General features: G+C 36.0%; 1 pseudogene; it reads left to right on the top strand.

The window, feature by feature from the left end:
- Positions 1-331: 331 nt before the first annotated feature.
- On the top strand, positions 332-17,348 carry LOC149250640 (chaperone protein ClpB3, chloroplastic pseudogene; annotated as a pseudogene).
- Positions 17,349-17,973: the final 625 nt, after the last annotated feature.

Consider the following 17,973-nt stretch of genomic DNA (forward strand, 5'->3'; position numbering starts at 1 on the left):
TAATAAAACAACTCCATTTCCACGGGTGGAGGTAGGATAAGTTTAGAATTCATCCGTTGATTTACCACCATCTTCTCCCACCCCACATACTCAGAATTCTAGCACAAGTTTGAACTGTGAATTTGATGTTTGCGATGGTGTTATCTCCTCATCCTCCATCCTTTGGTTCCTTTTGTCCTCTGGATTGTGAGTTGTTGTGTCACCCATTTCAAATGTTTCTTTTGATGTTCATGAGGATCAAGTTCTGGATGGAGTTGGTGTTGAGAACCAAACTTGCGATATCATTTACGATGACTATGAGTGGGAGTCCATATCTGAACAAGAATCTGCGATGAAGGTTGATTATTTTCTTTCCACGCCTCTCCCTCATTATCCAGAATTTTTTCACAATTATGTCATTCCTGTTGAATCTTGCGAAGAATTACCTTCTGATGATATTATTACTTTCGATCACTCTCAGAACTCATGGAATGTTAGTTTTTCAGCCGAATTCAAACAGGATAAATTTTCTCTTTTTTCTCTTCCTAATCTATCATCTCATCATTTTGAAGAAATGAAGGGTGAAATTTCTTATTTTCAATCTTCCCCTCTTTATGATTCATCAGATCATGAGGATGCCTCTGTTTCTCATTTGGAACTTTCTGATCATGTTTTTCATGACCTTTTAACCCATTCATCTCGTAAAGGCTCTAATTTTTCCACTGTTCATTTTTCTAAGCCACTGGTCTATGATGACCTATCATATGATGATTTGGAACTTCCACAAGCTGTCGAGGCACTTCAGCCCAAGATGATGGTTATGTCAGGTACTCATAGTCTTGAGACTAGTTCCAATTCTAATCAGAATAGAAACATATTTTTAAAGGCTCATCATCACTCTTCCACACAAATTGAAAATCATTCTGTTTCACAATTTTTGCACACTCAATCTGATTAGCATGATCCTATCATTCAGTCATTGGAGGAGTCATACCTGGTGAGAACTATTGAAAAGTGAAATTTTTCTTATTTCTTCATGTTCACCCATTTTCAAAGTTCAAAAGTTTGTCTTTGCATGCCTTTGAGTCGCAATGTTTCTGACCACCATAATGCATCCACACAATGCTTCACATGTGGTTTTCTTTCATACTTTTTTGCGTGCATTTTCAAAATTAGAATGTCTTGGTATGTATTGCCTTATATTTATTTTTTTATGCTATTCTTGAATATATTTCTTGATATGTAATCCCTCGCTTACATAGTGTCGGCCGGATAAGTCGTTCTTGCATACAAGACCGACCTCCCTAGTATCTAATGATATCTAGCGATAAGCAAACCAAACAAATTCTATCTTTCTCTAAATATGCAATTTATAGATAAAGGCAAATAGGTGTTTTAGGCCTACCTTGGGTCCAGTGCAAGTTTGTGGAAGCCACGCTCTGTTGATCCAAATGATCTCCCTTGTAAAGAATCTGCAAACACAAACAAGCACGCACATTAAATAACACCTGAAAAGCCAATATAACAAAGCATATTTATCTTGATGATCAAGGAATTCATGAAACAAACCATATAAGACAATTTGTTGAGAAAAATGAATCTAATTGTATTAACTTTAATCAAAGAAGAACTTTACAACCTTGGTGCCTTGATGCTATACAAGCTCCTCCCGGGGTCTAGCAAGAATCTCCTCTACTTTGACAAGTTTCACTCTCTTCAAAATGAAGCCAAAAGGTATGTAATCTCTCCTCTCAAGCTTAACTAGGAAGTCTCAATTCCAACAACATTTACCCTCAAAACAGTTCAGCTTCTAACCTCTCTAGCAACTAGCCCAATGCCTTAATTTATAGTGCAATGGAGGGAAGTTACTAGGACCACCTTCAAAGGGATAAAGCCCTCCTTCAAAGGGATAAGCTCCTCTCATCAAGGGATTAGCTCCTTTACTTTTGGGATGCATGAACCACCTAGGAGTGAACCATCCACGTCAAGATTCCTTCTAGAATCATCCAGAATTAACCCAAAGTGTGTTTTTAAGAATAAAGTTTCGCCTTTTTGACTTTCACAGGGGTCCGCACCCACTCCTTTAGAGACAGAGCGGGCAGCTCCGCAGGTAACATGACCATGGGGCGTAGGACCGCAGATAACAGTAAGAGAAAGTGCTGAACCAGAGCTTTATTGATTTTTAAGGACTTTCTCTCATTTTTAAAGCTTGACATGAAGAGCTGGGGTTTGAGACTTGCTAAGGAGGACAGTATGAATGATGATAGACCCATACTGACTGCAAATAGTCATGGTGACAATATTTTTTGTAACACATAGTCTAACCGATGCATCAGTGGTTACACTGCAAATTTCATTTTACGTAGGCCTCGCCTATTCTTGGTTAGTTTAGGAGTAGGAGTATTTTTGTTTGTTTTCGTTGTTTTGTTTTGTTTTAATTTACTTTCTTCTCCACTCTTTTCTTTCATTTCTTTTCAGTTGTAGGCTAGCTTCCGCATGAGACTGTGTTTGGTTTTTGGAGCAAGCATGGTGAAGTCCAAGATGAAATTGTGCTACTATCAACGCTTGGTTAACTGTTTATTCCCTCTCTTTGTGTGAATCTTGCATTCTTTTAGTCGATGATACTCTGATGGAATCACGATAGTGGAATGCATTCTTTCTTGGAGAAAACCATAGTGGAATCACGATGCTTGAACCTATAACTGGTACCGCCTACTCTTGTCGATCTTTTATTTTCAATTCCTTTTCACCTAAATATATACAAGTAGAGTAAGGAGGGGAGGAAAAATTTAACAAGTGTGTTAGAGGTATATATAAATATCCTTCTCTAGAGGGACAACCTATTTTTCTATCAATAAGTTAGGATCCATCTTTCGCCTCATTAAATAAATAAGTGTCGATGCACAGTTCTTTGAAAAAATGAAAAAATGAAAAGAAATAAAATAAGGGTGAAAGAAGAGAAATTCTTCTTGCACAGAGAGGAAAAGCAAGAAAATCTATCGTGGTATTGTCCAAGGTCACTGGCATCAAAGAAATGTTTGTGTTCCTACAGTGACTCCGTCGGGGTATTGCCAAGGCCTACTAGTAGCAGAGCAACACCAAAGATGAAAACTAAGACTTAGAAAAAAAATTTCACTTATGTATTTATATACTCCTCATCCCCAATTGAAACAACTTAGTTTTACTTGGCTTAGTTAAGTGTGTCATCGATGAAGAGAATGGTAAGGACTATATCTTTAATGCAAGCTAATTGAAGAAGCTATGGTATTTAATAAACTGAAAAATACTTCCAGAAGCGTTAGACATGTTCTCCATGAGACAAGGGCCATACACAGAGTTGGGGTTCTACCAATGTTGTGCCAAGTGTTGGTTGTCTTCTCTGCACAATTTCTAAGCGTAAGGTGGTTTGGACATCTAGGACAACAATGTGTGGTTTTGATCTGCAAGACACTATTGTGATATAGGTCCTGGGAGGAAACCTCTGCGCAGTTTCTTAATGCAGGTTAGTTGTACTGCTCTATGCATATTTGGAGAGAAGTGTTGGTTGCCTGACTTCTCTGTGAATTTTTGGAGATCAGTGCTGACTGCCTGACTGATCTATGCATTTCTGGAGAGTGGTGGTGGTTGGGAAGCTGAGGGACAACACTGCGCAATTTCTGAAGACAGTGGGTTCCCGCTGGGAAGGACACTGGAAAAAACCACTGCGTAGTTGTGGATGCCAAGGGAGGTTGGGGTCTCTACGCATTGCATAGTTCTAACGGGCAAGGAAAAATATTGAGGGTTGTAGAAGAAAAGTGTGGAGTTCTGAAAAGTTGGATGAGTCTAGGTTGCTCAGGAAACTGCCTAAGTGTGAGATCAGTGAAACTAGTGTAAACAGTGATAGGATTTGACTATGATCACACACGAACACTTAGTGATACAAAATATATCATCCAGAATGTATAAAACATACTTTTCTTGATGCAACAACCTTCGTGTTAAGAGTGCATGAAGTGAGTGTGAAACATGTCTTTGTGATGAGAACAACCATACGCACAAAGATTCCCCTTACAGTAGAACAACATCCCCTTTGCATGACAAACAATAATCCCTATGCCCAAAGATGGCACATATTGCATGAGATGAGAACGAGAAAAAATATTAATATCAAGGAGGGGAGCTTGAGATCATCAACCTACCAACAAGTGACCAAGGAACGATTGATCACAAGATCCAAGGTAAGCTCTGAAATTTGCATGCGAACCAAAATTTTGGAGGGTGGTTGTAGCCACTACAACAAAACCAAAGGAAGAGACTAGTGACAAAGATGCCAAACTGGATTTCATAGCTAATGCAAAAGTTATGAATGCACTTCTGAGTGGTCTATGTGAGTCTGAATTTATCAAAGTAATGCATTGTCAGATAGCCAAAGAAATAAGGGATAAATTAGAAAGTATTCATGAAGGAGATAAAAAAGGTAAAGATGGCCAAATTGCAAGCCTATAGAAGACAGTTTGAGACCTTAAAAATCAATGAAGATGAAGATATACATAAATTCTTCTAAAGATTTGATGAAGTCGTAAATATCATGATAGGTCTAGGATAAACAATCAAAGAAAGTGTAATAGTTCAGAAAATATTGAGGTCATTACCATCTAAATTCAATCCTAAGGTTTCAGCTATAGAAGAGACAGCAAACTTTGAGACGAACAGGGATCAACTACTTGGTTCCTTGACATCATACAAGATGATAATTCCAAAAGGGAAGTCAGTCACTAGGGAGGCAGCTTTCAAGGCAGACAAATGCATAGAAGAAAAGGAATGTTCATGCTCAGGTTCTGATGAAGAAGAAGCAAAATTTGTTAGAAGGTTGAAGAAAGGCACTGGTAAGTACAAAGGGAAACTTCCATTTAAGTTTTTTAATTGTAGAAGAGTGGGGCATTATGCCTCAAAATGTCCATATAAGAAAGAAGAAAATTAGCCTAAAGGGAAAGAAAAGAACAAATCTAATAAAATGTAGAAAGAGAAAAGGTTTAAAAGAAAAATATTTTATGCTCAAGAAGATAGTAGTGTATATGAAAGCACCAATGAATCCTCTAGTGAATATGGAACCAATGAATTCATGTTGATGGCCTTCGAAGAACTTGAAAAAAAATTCCTGGAATATGAAGAAGGTGAGGAAGGTGAGGTAAATCTTAAGGGGGAGTTGATTAGTGCCCTCAATGAAATAGAAAGGCTTAAACTAAAGAATAGAAAACAGAAAGAGATCTTATTGAAATATGTAAAATAAGAATCAAATTTAGAAGACACTATTAAGTTGAAAGTTGAACTTGAAGAAGCAAAGGTGGAAGACATTTTGGTGTAGAAATATTGAGTGTGAAATATTGGAAGAAGAGGTGGTAAGTCTGAAGGAGACTAGAAATGGCACAAATTGAAATAATCATGAACATTCAACATATAAAAGGTTCTGAATAGTTGAATGAGATATTAAATGCTCAAAGGTATCCACTCGTAAAGACTGGGTTAAGCTATAAAGGAGAATCTAGTGAATCAAGGCTAAGGATAAAAGGACAATCACTTTGTAAAAGTTTTCATGGGAGACAATGATAGTTCTTATCAATCTGAGAACAAAAAATTGAGAAAAACTTCAACATCAAATCTACAAAGAAACATTGTTGGAAAAGTCTAGGAGATAAAAGGAATGAACAATCAAACAACAAACTATCAGAGACCATACGTCTTCAGAAGACAGGATTTTCACATGTCTAGATAGTTATATCCCCAAACGGAATCCACTAACAAGTACAGATATTTTTTCTATGGATATTGTTACTGCTATAAAAAAAATTGGACATAAAGCCATAGATTGTAGAGCATATGTCAAAAGAATTTATTTGGTAAATTTTAAAAGTAAGGCTAATAATATATTCACATACATCAAAACAAACATGAATCTATATAAAAATGCATATGATCCTCTCCTTTATATCATTGAATGTTTCTATTGTCACAACTTTGGGCACAAGTCATATGAATGTCAGCTTAAGGACAATATACTTTCATCTCATAATAGTTATAAAACATGGATTGTAGAGCTTATGTCAGAAGAATTTATTTTGGAAATTCTAAAAGAAGTAAGGCTAATATTGGATTCACATACATCAAAACAAACATGAATCTATATAAAAATGCATATGCTCCTCTCCTTGATATCACTGAATGTTTCTATTGTCACAACTTTGGGCACAAGTCATATGAATGTTAGCTTAAGGACAATAGACTTTCATCTCAGAATAATTATAGAACATATGGTTGCATGCAATGGAGAAAGAAGAAGGAAGAAAAGAAAGTTGATAAGTGTGACCTAGTTCTATATGCTCAAGATCAAAACAGTAAATGGTATGTGGATAGTGGTTGCTCTAGACATATGACAAGAGACAAAAGCAAGTTTGTATCTTTGGATGAAAATAAAATTGGAAATGTCACATTCAGAAATGATGAAGCAGGAAAAATTAGAGGAAAATGTACAGTTAGTTTGAATAATGGAAGAGGAAAGGCTTGGGATGTACTGTTTGTAGATGGTCTAAAACATAATTTGTTGAGTGTAAGTCAGATGTGTGACAAAGGTTGTGAGGTTCTCTTTAGAGCTCAAGACTGTGAAATCAGGTCAACATCTACAAGAAAGACTCTGGCTAAAGGAGTTTGAATAGAGAATAATGTATATATATTGAAGGAAGAGAGTGAGGAATGTTACATCAACAAACATGATGAATCTTGGCTATGGCATAGGATATTGGAGCATATCAACTTTGATCACATCATCAAACTCAAAAAGAAGAGAGCAGTTAGAGATCTACCAAAAATAAAGAAGCCTCGAAACACTATCTGTAATTCATGCCAAATGGGCAAACAATCATGAACATCATTCAAAGTCAAAGATAAACTATCAAGTAGTAAGCCTTTGCAGCTAGTTCACATGGATCTGTGTGGGCCTTCCAGAAAAGATGCACTAGGAGGAGAAAAATATTTCATGTTGATAATTAGTGACTATTCAAGATTGACATGGGTGGCATTCCACATAAATAAGTTAGCAGCATTTGAAAAGTTCAAAATATTCGAGGAACTGGCAGAAAACCAAACAAGGTGTAAGATAAATTGCATAAGATCATATAGAGGAGGTGAATTTAGATTAGATGAGTTTGCAGACCTATGTAATGAATTTGGGATAAAAAGAAAGTATATACTATTGCAAACACACCGCAACAGAATTGAGTTGTAGAGAGACAAAACAGGTATGTTCAACGAATAGCCAGAGCCATGATGCAAGAAAGAAACATTCCTCAAACCTATTGGGAAGAAGCGGTGCATACAGCAATACATATTCTCAATAAGGCACATCTCAGACCAAATTGTGATAAGACACCATATGAACTGTGGCACAAGAAACCAGCATCAATCAAGCATTTTAAAGTATTTGGGAGTAAATGTTATATCAAAAATAATGATGAAAAGCTAGGAAAGTTTGATGCTCGATCTGATGAAGGAATATTTTTGGGATATTCATCAAAAAGTAAGGGATATAGATGTTATAATAAGAGGTTGCATAAGATTGTGGAATGCATAGATGTAAGGTTTGATGAAGAGTTATCTAATAAAAAAAAAAAAAAAAAAATAAATATAAAAAATCAAAATCAAAAAAAATAAATAAATAAATAAAAAAGACAGATTTTATTAATCCTTCAGATCATCACCATTATGGCAATAAAGAGAATGAAGTACAAGATGAAGCGTTAGAATATACAAAGACTAATTCAAAAGGACCCTCAAGACACACTCAAAAGAACCATCCTAAAAATCAAATTAATAGAGATAAAAGTGAAGGAGTTTAAACAAGGAGGCAATTAGCAAAAAGATCTGAGCAAGTACATATAGCTATGTTGTCACAAATAGAGACAAAGAACTTTGATGAGGCAAATAAAAAAATTGGATAGATGCTATAAACGAAGAGTTAGAACAAATTGAGAAAAACAAGACTTTGGAACTAACACGAAGACCTGTTGGAAAGAATGTCATTGGCACAAAATGGGTATTCAAAAATAAGATGAATGAACAGGTCAAGTTGTTAGAAACAAAGCCACACTAATGTGTAAGGGTTACTCACAAGTGGAAGGTCTTGATTATGAAGATACTTTTGCACCAGTCGCAAGACTCGAGGCAATCAGGATGTTTTTGGACTTTGCGTGCTACAATGATTTCAAAGTGTGGCGAATGGACGTGAAGTTTTCCTTCCTAAATGGTGATCTTGAGGAAGAAGTCTATATGGAACAACCTGAAGGTTTTGCATTAACAGATAAGCCTAACTATGTCTGCAGGTTAAGGAAATCATTGTTTGGTCTTAAACAAGCACCATGCGCATGGTACTCTAGACTGGACATGTACCTTCAGAAACAGGGTTTCAAGAGAGGGGGCGTTGATAGTAATTTGTACATAAAGGTTGATGGAGATAAATTATTAAGTGTGGTTGTATATGTGGATGATATCATGTTTGGAAACAATAAAGATCGTCTAGTAAAAGGGTTTGTTGAAGAGATGAATTCTAAGTTCGAGATGTCAATGATTGGAGAGCTTACCTTCTACTTAGGACTTCAAATCCTATAAAAGTTGGAGCCATATTCATTTCTCAAGAGAAATACCTAAGAGATATGTTGAAGAGGTTCCAAATCGAAGAATGTAAACTTGTCTCAATCCCCATGACTACTAGATGCAAGCTATGTGCAGATGATGCGTCGCCTGATGTGGATCAAACACTTTACAAATCTATGATAGGAAGTCTGTTATACCTAACAGCTTCTAAACCAGATATAATGTTGGCAATTGGATTAGTAGCAAGATATCAATCAGTGCCCAAAAAAAGTCATTTATTAGTGACAAATAGGATATTCGGATACTTGAAAGGGACTACAGTCTATGGTCTATGATATCCAAAAGGGACGGACTTTCCATCAACAAACATACATGGATGCAAATTTGGCCAGTTGTGTGGATGAAAGAAAATGTACAAGTGGTGGTTCATTCTACATAGGAGAGTCCTTGATGGCATGGTTGAGCGAGAAACAAACATCAGTTTCTCTATCTACAGCAAAAGTTGAATACATAGCAATTACAGCGTGTTACACACAAGTGTTCTAGATGAAGCAGACACTTCAGGATATGAAGGTAAACTTCAGTGAGCCTATCTCTATCAAATGCAACAATACAAGTGCAATAAGCATTTCAAAAAATCTTGTGTTTCTTTAGAAGACTAAACATATCCCTATAAAATACCACTTTCTCATAGAAAAAGTGGTTAAGCAAATAGTGAAGATGGAGTACATACCGACAAAAGAAAAAATAGCAAACATATTTACAAAACCTCTTGCTAAAGAACCATTTGAGTATCTAAGAAACAAGCTACGGATAGTGGATGCAGGTGCTTCTCAATGATGTAAATTCAAAAGGAGAATCTAAAACCTGAAATTGAATGCACGATCTAAGGGGGAGACTACAGGCGCAGAAAGTAGTAAAGAAGAGGAACATGAACCATATGATTTTGACAAGAATTTGAAGCAGCTAAAAAGTAGCAAGAACAAAGGCATCATAAAAGTATGAGATCAAGTCATGTTCTTCATGAGCGCAAGAAACATTAATCAAGTGCACCATTCTTTAATGCAAAGTTTTTTTTTTAATTGTACACGTATATATCCTTCATATAAGTGTGTAAATAAATGCTTTCAAATGAACATTTGCATAGATAGACAAAGCATGTTGGCACCATCAGTATTTTCTCTAAACTCTTCATCTTCTAAATGTTTGTGAGGAATGCATCAATGTAAATCTTGATGACCCTTGTATTTAACTATCATGTGATCTATGAAATAAGCAAAAATATGACCTCTGCAATTATATGAAAGAAAAAGCATAGTCATCACATCTTAAGGAGCGAATTTATACATCTATATGTTTGGTTACTAATAACCCTCATCATGAAGCATCATGAGGTCATCATCTCAACCATATCACTTGCAAATTCTATCCGAAAAGGCTTAGCAGATAAGCAAATAATCAAGAGAAAATTTTGAAGATGGGTCTACAATCATAAAGCCATAATGTGACTAGGGGACACTGCAATATTTCAATGCATCACTAGGATATTTCTAAACCCTTCAGCATTGCAGTATAAGCACAAAGATCGAGCCTTCGTCAAAAGAAGAAATCTTTGAAAAGTGATTCAGCAACATGATTGAACTAAATATTTTTTGTAGATCAGATGGAAATCCACATGCTCATAGAGGCATGAGCATAGAATCAACTCAGCAAGATCTCATTCATATATTCAATCAAATCAAAAATTTCTTCATATGATTCCATGATCAGAATGATTTGATTTTCAAGATGGTTCTTTTATACATACCTCAAAATGGCTTTCGAGTGGGTTTTTACTTCGTCTACATCTTCAACCTGTTCTTCCTCTTCATTGATTGGTTTTTACCATTGATTGTTCTAGTTTTGAGCATAAAGAACTAGACCACACTTATTGGTTTTCTTATTTTCCTTTGTCTTTTTCCACAACATGGGTTCCTCTATCCTATAATTATGCCAAGTTTGTGGTCTGAAGTTTCTGAGTTGAGATTCATAAGACTTATGTCCAAAATTGTTCTCGTGATCAACTTCACCTTCTTCTTCGCTTAACTCACACTTATTATGTCCCTCAACCTGAGTCTCTAGGGCCACAAGCATGAACTCACTAATTCCCTCTTCATTAGAAGATTCATTTGTATATTCAAGGACCTATTATCTTCTTGTTTACAAAGTTTTTCTTTTTGAAACCTTTAACTTTCTTCAATTTGTTATATTTGTTCTTTTCCTTACCTTTTGATTTATTTTTGTCCTTGGACATTTTGATGCATAATTGCCTACTCTTCCATAATTAAATCACTTAGGATGTTTATTTTTATACTTACCAAACCCTTTCTTCAATCTTCTCACAAATTTTGCTTCTTCATCTGAAATTGAACATGAACACTCTGTTCTGTAGATTTATTATCTGCCTTGAATGTCGCATCCCTTGTTGCTGACATTCCTCCTATAATACTCATTTCTTATGTTGTTTGAGAGCCAAGCAATTGATCCATTGTTAAGAGTTCAAAGTTAAACATTTTCTCAATCGTTGATACTGTGGGATTAAATTTAGTAGGGAGTGATCTCAACACTTTCTAGACTATTGTAGACTCCTTAATTTTTTCAACCAGACCCTTCATAACCATTCATTCTCAAGGACTCAAACTGCATTTTGTAAACTTGTAATTTAGCTAATTTCACTTTAACATCTCACAAATGTTACTTAGTTTATCCCACATTTTCTTTGCAATATTACAATGCACTACTTTTACACATTCGGATTCAATCAATCCACTAAGGATAGCATTCATGACTTTGGCATTGAATGAATATTCAAGTTTGCCTTCTTTGTTACCTATTACAGGTGGCTCTAAATAGCCATTCTCCACTATATATGTCTTCATCCTTACTTCCTAAGAAGTATAATGAGTACCATTACACAAAGAAGCTTTATTTATAGAATACCCTTCTAGATCGACAATTTCTATGATTTAGATCTTCCTTCCATCTGTTAAGTTGATGCAAAAGGAGCATGCTCCAATACCAACTGTTGAAAACTAGGTAATCACCGGGGGGTGAATCAATGATTATGTCTTTTTGTAATGACCAATTTCAAACTATTTTATCAATATTTTAACATTTTCTTTTATAATTAGCAAAGTTGTATAAGTGTTCAACAATTAACCATGAATTTAAAGGCGCACACACACAAGTAACACATTAAACACATTGAGACATCAAATATAAGTGGAAACCCATAAAAGGAGAAAACCATGAATTTTGTTTCGTGATGTAAAGGCAAGCACCCACTCGCTCTTTTACATCAATTTTACCAGCTCCTACCTACAGTGGGCTTCAACATCTCTTCTTTTGCAAGCTACAACTTGCTAGAAGCACCCACTCCCACATCTTATAGGCTTCAACTTGTTATTTTTTGGCTAATATGTGAAAGGAGACAGCAATCCCCTGACTATATTACAAATTTGCTTTGTTGGTTTACCTGTTCTTTAATTTTTGAGTTCATTTTCTTTGGCATTGTTCTATATTCTATCCCTGTTCCCTTTACAATTGAGTCTCTTGTATTACTCAATTTTGTTTCACTCGTGCTCCTCTTCCTCTCTCTCTTTGCTAAGCAATTCATGAAGTAATTCTCACAACATTCTCTACCATTCAAAAATGCATCTTTTAATACACATAGCTTGCTGATTGTTTGTATTTGCACATAGCTCGCTGATTGTTTGTATTTCAATGCAAAGATTTGAAGTGAAAGACTATCTCTTTGTATTCATTCCCATATTTGAAAATCAAGCCAAGCCAAATGGACCTTATAATATTAAGGGAAAAAAACCCAAAAAAAATGAAGTGATATAACCCAACAACAATGATTACATAAGTCAAGGCATGAATTTCTTTATCCATGCTACAGGGCACATACGCTGATTACCCATTGGTAATTTGGGTTGTGGACATCGATTTGTCTTTGGCAATTTGGGCTGCAAATGCAAATAGCTAAGTTTTGATTTGTGTTTGTTCCTTGAATTAGGGAAAAATCAGATTTTTTCTCCCAAATCTGCAACAAACTTCAACTTCAACAACTTCAAGCGCCTTCAGCGCCAACAACATGATCATGTGAATTAGATTGCAAATATGGATACTAATCAAAGAGTTCATGGTTTGGATATAAGTTAGGAGAGTGCACTTCTTGGAAATGTTAACTCGGCTTATAGCATATTGTAAGTTGATGATAATATTCATACTCAATGGAAATAAAACATTCTCCAAATCTCATATACCATGTATTTACTTGGATTATGAGACAAACAGCATCACAAACATTGCTTATGAAACATTGATGATCTGAGTTTAAATTGTTGTCAAGCCCCTTCTTGAATCTAAGTCAATATTGAAGCCACAAATTATACGTATTGGCCTTCATAACCCTTTGGCATGCCAATGCTACTAAGAAGATCAACATTGAGGTCGTAAATTGTCAAGTCCAAACTCTCCAAAACTTCGATTTAGGACTCCTTTGACATCAATGACGACGTCGGCAACAAAATGAACCCTAGACAATGTTTAGGGAGGTGGGGGGATTATGTGGAGTGATGGATTTCAACATGCAATGTTCAAATTATTATCTATGGCTATTATAGTTAAGAACGAAAAGATACAAGGACTTGTGACTCTTTATTGGTCACTAAATGATTAAATGCCCAAAATGACCAATTGAACATACTTGCGTCTTCAACATTAGATCCCCATTTTATTGGTACATTTGATCATGTCATATGGAGAAAAAATGGTTTTTTTCCTTCTTATCAATTATATTAGGCCATTATGAGGTGGATCATATAATGTCGTACAAATTATCAAAAATGTATCTCCCTTCACAACTAAGTTTCGAGGTTTTGTGCATTCTCCCTTCAAAAATGTAATGCCTACTAAGCTTTGTGGTTTTGTGCAATCTTGTTTCATTGTGAGAAGAGTATGCACTACTAGAAGGGTCATGGAGCATAGAAATGCCCAACACAACCACTTGAACATCATTGCATATTCAGATGGCTCACTTTCCAAGGACCAAATATGTCAAGTTATTAATGCGTTGGGTTGATTAACATTGTACAAATTATCAAAAATGTAACTCCCTTAGCAAAGCTAGCTTGTTAATGATGCAAATACCATACAAACATATATTAAGCCTTGTATTATGTGCATCATTGAAATATGCAACCATTATGAATTTATTGGCACTTGACTAAAATTGATTAAGTTAATTCATAGTTCCACAACCATATTTATATGTGTATCCCTAAGGAATTGACAAGCATTTATTACAACTTTGCATCAACAAAGTTGTTTAATTTAATCATGCCCCAAGAGTTAGCTCAATCGGTCAAATCAAGTGCCTCGCCAATGGGAGGTCACAGGGTCGAATCCCGAAAGCTCTTGGGGTTAGGTCAGTAAATAGGCCGAGGAGTGTTGATGCCCTTCGGGTGGCGTCCACTCAGTGTTTAAAACCCTGGACGTAGCGGCTACCCACTGACCCGGGTATCCGTGAACCAGTAAGTGAAAATAAAAAAGTTGTTTAATTTAATCAATTTTCTATTTATGTCAAGATGCATTCTACTCCACAACTATGACGTGCACTCCATAGTGAACAATACTAAATTATAATCATATTTTATTGTTGGGAATCACGATTATCGTTAGACCAAAAGCCACAAGTGTCCACAACTATGTCGTGTACTCTACAGTGAACAATACTAAATTATAATCATATTTTATATTTGGGAATCACAATTGTCGTTAAACCAAAACCCACAAGTGTTAGTCAACGATTGCATAAGATAAGGATCCACGAGGCAATTAGTCCATGTCATGAAACGGGGAGCGTTGGTTTATCCAATGTCCAACAATCTCCTCCCCGCCCCCAACGCAAGTCGAGTGTGTATCGAACTCATGACTACGCTCCGATACCACTTTTTGGAAATCATGATTGTCATTAGACCAAACCCTGTAGGTGTTAGTCAATGATAGCATCACCAAAGATAAAGATCCATGAGAGGCAGTGAGTCCATCTCACAAAACACGCAAGGAGCATTGGTTTATCCAATGTCCAACATATATTCAGTGAAACCCTATTCCTCCATAATTATTACATATGTAGAATGTAGTTAGTGATATGAACAAAGTGGTTGACATATTCAAACATTACCATTAAGGTGGGCCATGACATTATTTATGAATTTTTTTAAGGTGGGCCATGACATTATTTATGAATTTTTTTGAGACGTTAACCGCGTTGATGCATCTATTTATAATATCATGCTTCTCACAAACAAAAAAATAGCCCATGTTTCTTGGAAATCTATGAAAATGTAGAGTAGCACAATCACACCTAAAAAAAAGAGACCGTGTTTCATGGAAATCTATGAAAATGTAGACTAGCACAATCACACAAAAAGGCAGCATTTTATACTCAAAGTCAGTGCCGCTCATACATGACAGGTGGAAGAAAGCAAAATCGTCAACAACAATCATTACATGCTAATATGTTTCAATGATAAATTGATAACATTTATAACTGCTTTGCACCCAGCTAATTTTTTTCTTCGGTATACTTATAATAATGTGTTGCAAAGAAAGAAAACAACGTTTTAGAGAAGCTAAACATGATATCAACACATCTACAAATATGGTGGAACAAACTAAACACTACTTTCATTTATGCCTTGAAAACAGAGTAAAAAAAGAGATCAAAACAAGAAAAATATATGCAGTAAAGATTTACTGTATTATAATGGTTAGCATCCATCATTTGAAGCCAATCTGATTTTGGAATAGGAAATGTTCCTGTATTCACTGGATGCAGTAACATTGTAAATACTTTCAGAAAATATAACTGCAATTACGACTGACTTCAATAGATTTTGGAATAGGAGAGGCTCCTGTATTTCATTCGATACAGTGACGATGTAAGCACTTTCATAGTATAATTGCAATGAAGACTTGCTTGACTATGATGGCAAGCATAGTTGGAGTTTATCAGAGTTTGAAATTGACGAGGCTAATGTATTCACTAAAATCCAATAAAATGGTAATGCATTTGGTATAGCATAGGTTTATGTTTTCACTGAACCAATAAAATGGTGCGTGCCATGTATAACTGTGAACAATTACTGCAAAAAGTGTTGCTAGTTACCTCATTTGACTCACTGCAAAGGTGTTTATACTTGCCACAATTAATTCTCAAATTTCATAGTGAACCAAAGAATATTAGAATCAAAGACAACCAAAACAAACTTGTTATACAATTCACAACGGCCAATTTACTTTTGCAAAACACTACAGGTACAAGGAAAATTAATAGTCGTTGTTGACAAGGATTGAACCAAATGCTCTAATAGAGTTGCCCACTATTATAATTCCTACAGAAGAGCCACAGTTTAATGGCAACAAATACACTGCTATAGTCCCTACAGAAGAGTCCGGCAACAAGTACCTAGAGAGATCTGGTGATATAAATTACACCACGTTGCCCTGACAAACAGTATCAACTCATTTCCAGTGTTCCACGGGGACGCGTCCCCCGGGGTGGGGTGCGCGCACCCCTCGCACCCCACGCACCCGGGACGGGGAGACTCTCGGGGGTGCGTTTCCCCACGTCCCCCTTTTGGGGAGACTCGAGGAGACGCAAGGGGGTGCGTTTCCCCAATGTGGGAGACTCGACTCCCCGAAAGGGGTACTTCTGGGCGTCCCCCCCAAAAATGGGGTTCTTCTGGGCGTCCCCCCGAAAATGGGGTTCTTCTGGGCGTCCCCCCGAAAATGGGGTTCTTCTGGGCGTCCCCCCTTCATTTTTGTCTAATTACCCTTTATAAACCAAAAAAAAATTAAAAAATGAAAATTAATTTATTAAAAAAACATAAAAAATAAAAATAAACTAAATTAACAATTACAAATAAAAAATTACATGAACAAGTTAGGGTTAACTCCACTTTTCAAGTTTTCATTCTGCGGCCATTCATTATGCTCTTACCTCAACGCATTTTTTTCTTCCATCTGCTCTCACTGCGCCCACGAGAGCTTCAGCGCATCCTCACTCTTCTCCACGCAGCGGCTTGCTGTTAGCACTTAGCAGTGGTTGCCCAATAGGTGTTGGCAAAACAGAATTAGCTAAGGCTCTTGCATCCTATTTATTTAATACTGATGAAGCTCTAGTGAGGATTGACATGAGTGAATACATGGAGAAGCATGCAATTTCAAGGCTGATTGGAGCACCACCAGGGTATGTGGGTTATGAAGAAGGGGGACAATTGACTGAGTCTATACGTAGAAGGCCTTATGCAGTTATTCTGTTTGATGAAATTGAGAAGGCACATATAGATGCCTTCAATATTCTACTTCAAATTTTAGATGACGGAAGGGTCACTGATTCTCAGGGTCGAACTGTGAGCTTCACCAACACTGTCATTATTATGACTTCAAACATTGGTTCTCAGTACATTCTAAGTAGGCTTGATGATGAACCTGGCTCAAAAGAGGAACTGTATGAGAGAATGAAGAACAGGGTTATGGAAGTGGCTCAAACGACATTCCGCCCTGAGTTCATGAATCGCATTGATGAGTATATTGTTTTCCAACCTCTAGACCGTGAACAAATTAAGAGCATTGTAAGATTACAGGTATGTGGTTCATCTATCGTCATTCTTTTAGTGAAAACCAAAGCGAAATAGCAGAGGTTGGTCAGATATATTAGAAGTTAATTTATTCATAACTTTTTGATTTAATCATATAGAAACAACTGTTTGGAATATATGTTAGTTTCAGTTATTATTTTGGTTTTCAATGTAAATTATAGAATGATGATTGATGAATTATAATTGATATGGATCAATGTACATTGTATTTGAATATTTGAATTTCATATTGAATTTTATTATTGAATCTTATGGTATTGAATCTTGATGAATTAGCATTATTGAACAATGAATATGAACATGAAAATTTCAAAATTATATACATATATATAAATTTATAATATATATAATTAAAAATTATATTATATATACCTCGACGTCTCCCCGTCTCCCCTAAATTTCCCTAAAATTTCAGGGTTCTCCCACACGTCCCCTTTATGCGTCTCCCCGCACCCGCGTCTCCCCGTCCCGGAGACTTGGTGGAACATTGCTCATTTCTATTTATAAAGCACTTCGACGGACAAGCATCTTCAAAATTTACCGCCATAGACAGATTTAGAAAATACAATCGAAAAACCTTGTACTATACAATGTAATAGTCATTCAAGACCAATAGAAGATTGTTAAGTTCCCATTCCATTCAATCACATGGAATTTCTAA

The sequence above is a fragment of the Pinus tabuliformis genome, chromosome 7, assembly GCF_031772625.1.
Source record: "Pinus tabuliformis cultivar Carrire ecotype Pingquan chromosome 7, CPIR1, whole genome shotgun sequence".
Lineage (NCBI taxonomy): Eukaryota > Viridiplantae > Streptophyta > Pinopsida > Pinales > Pinaceae > Pinus > Pinus tabuliformis.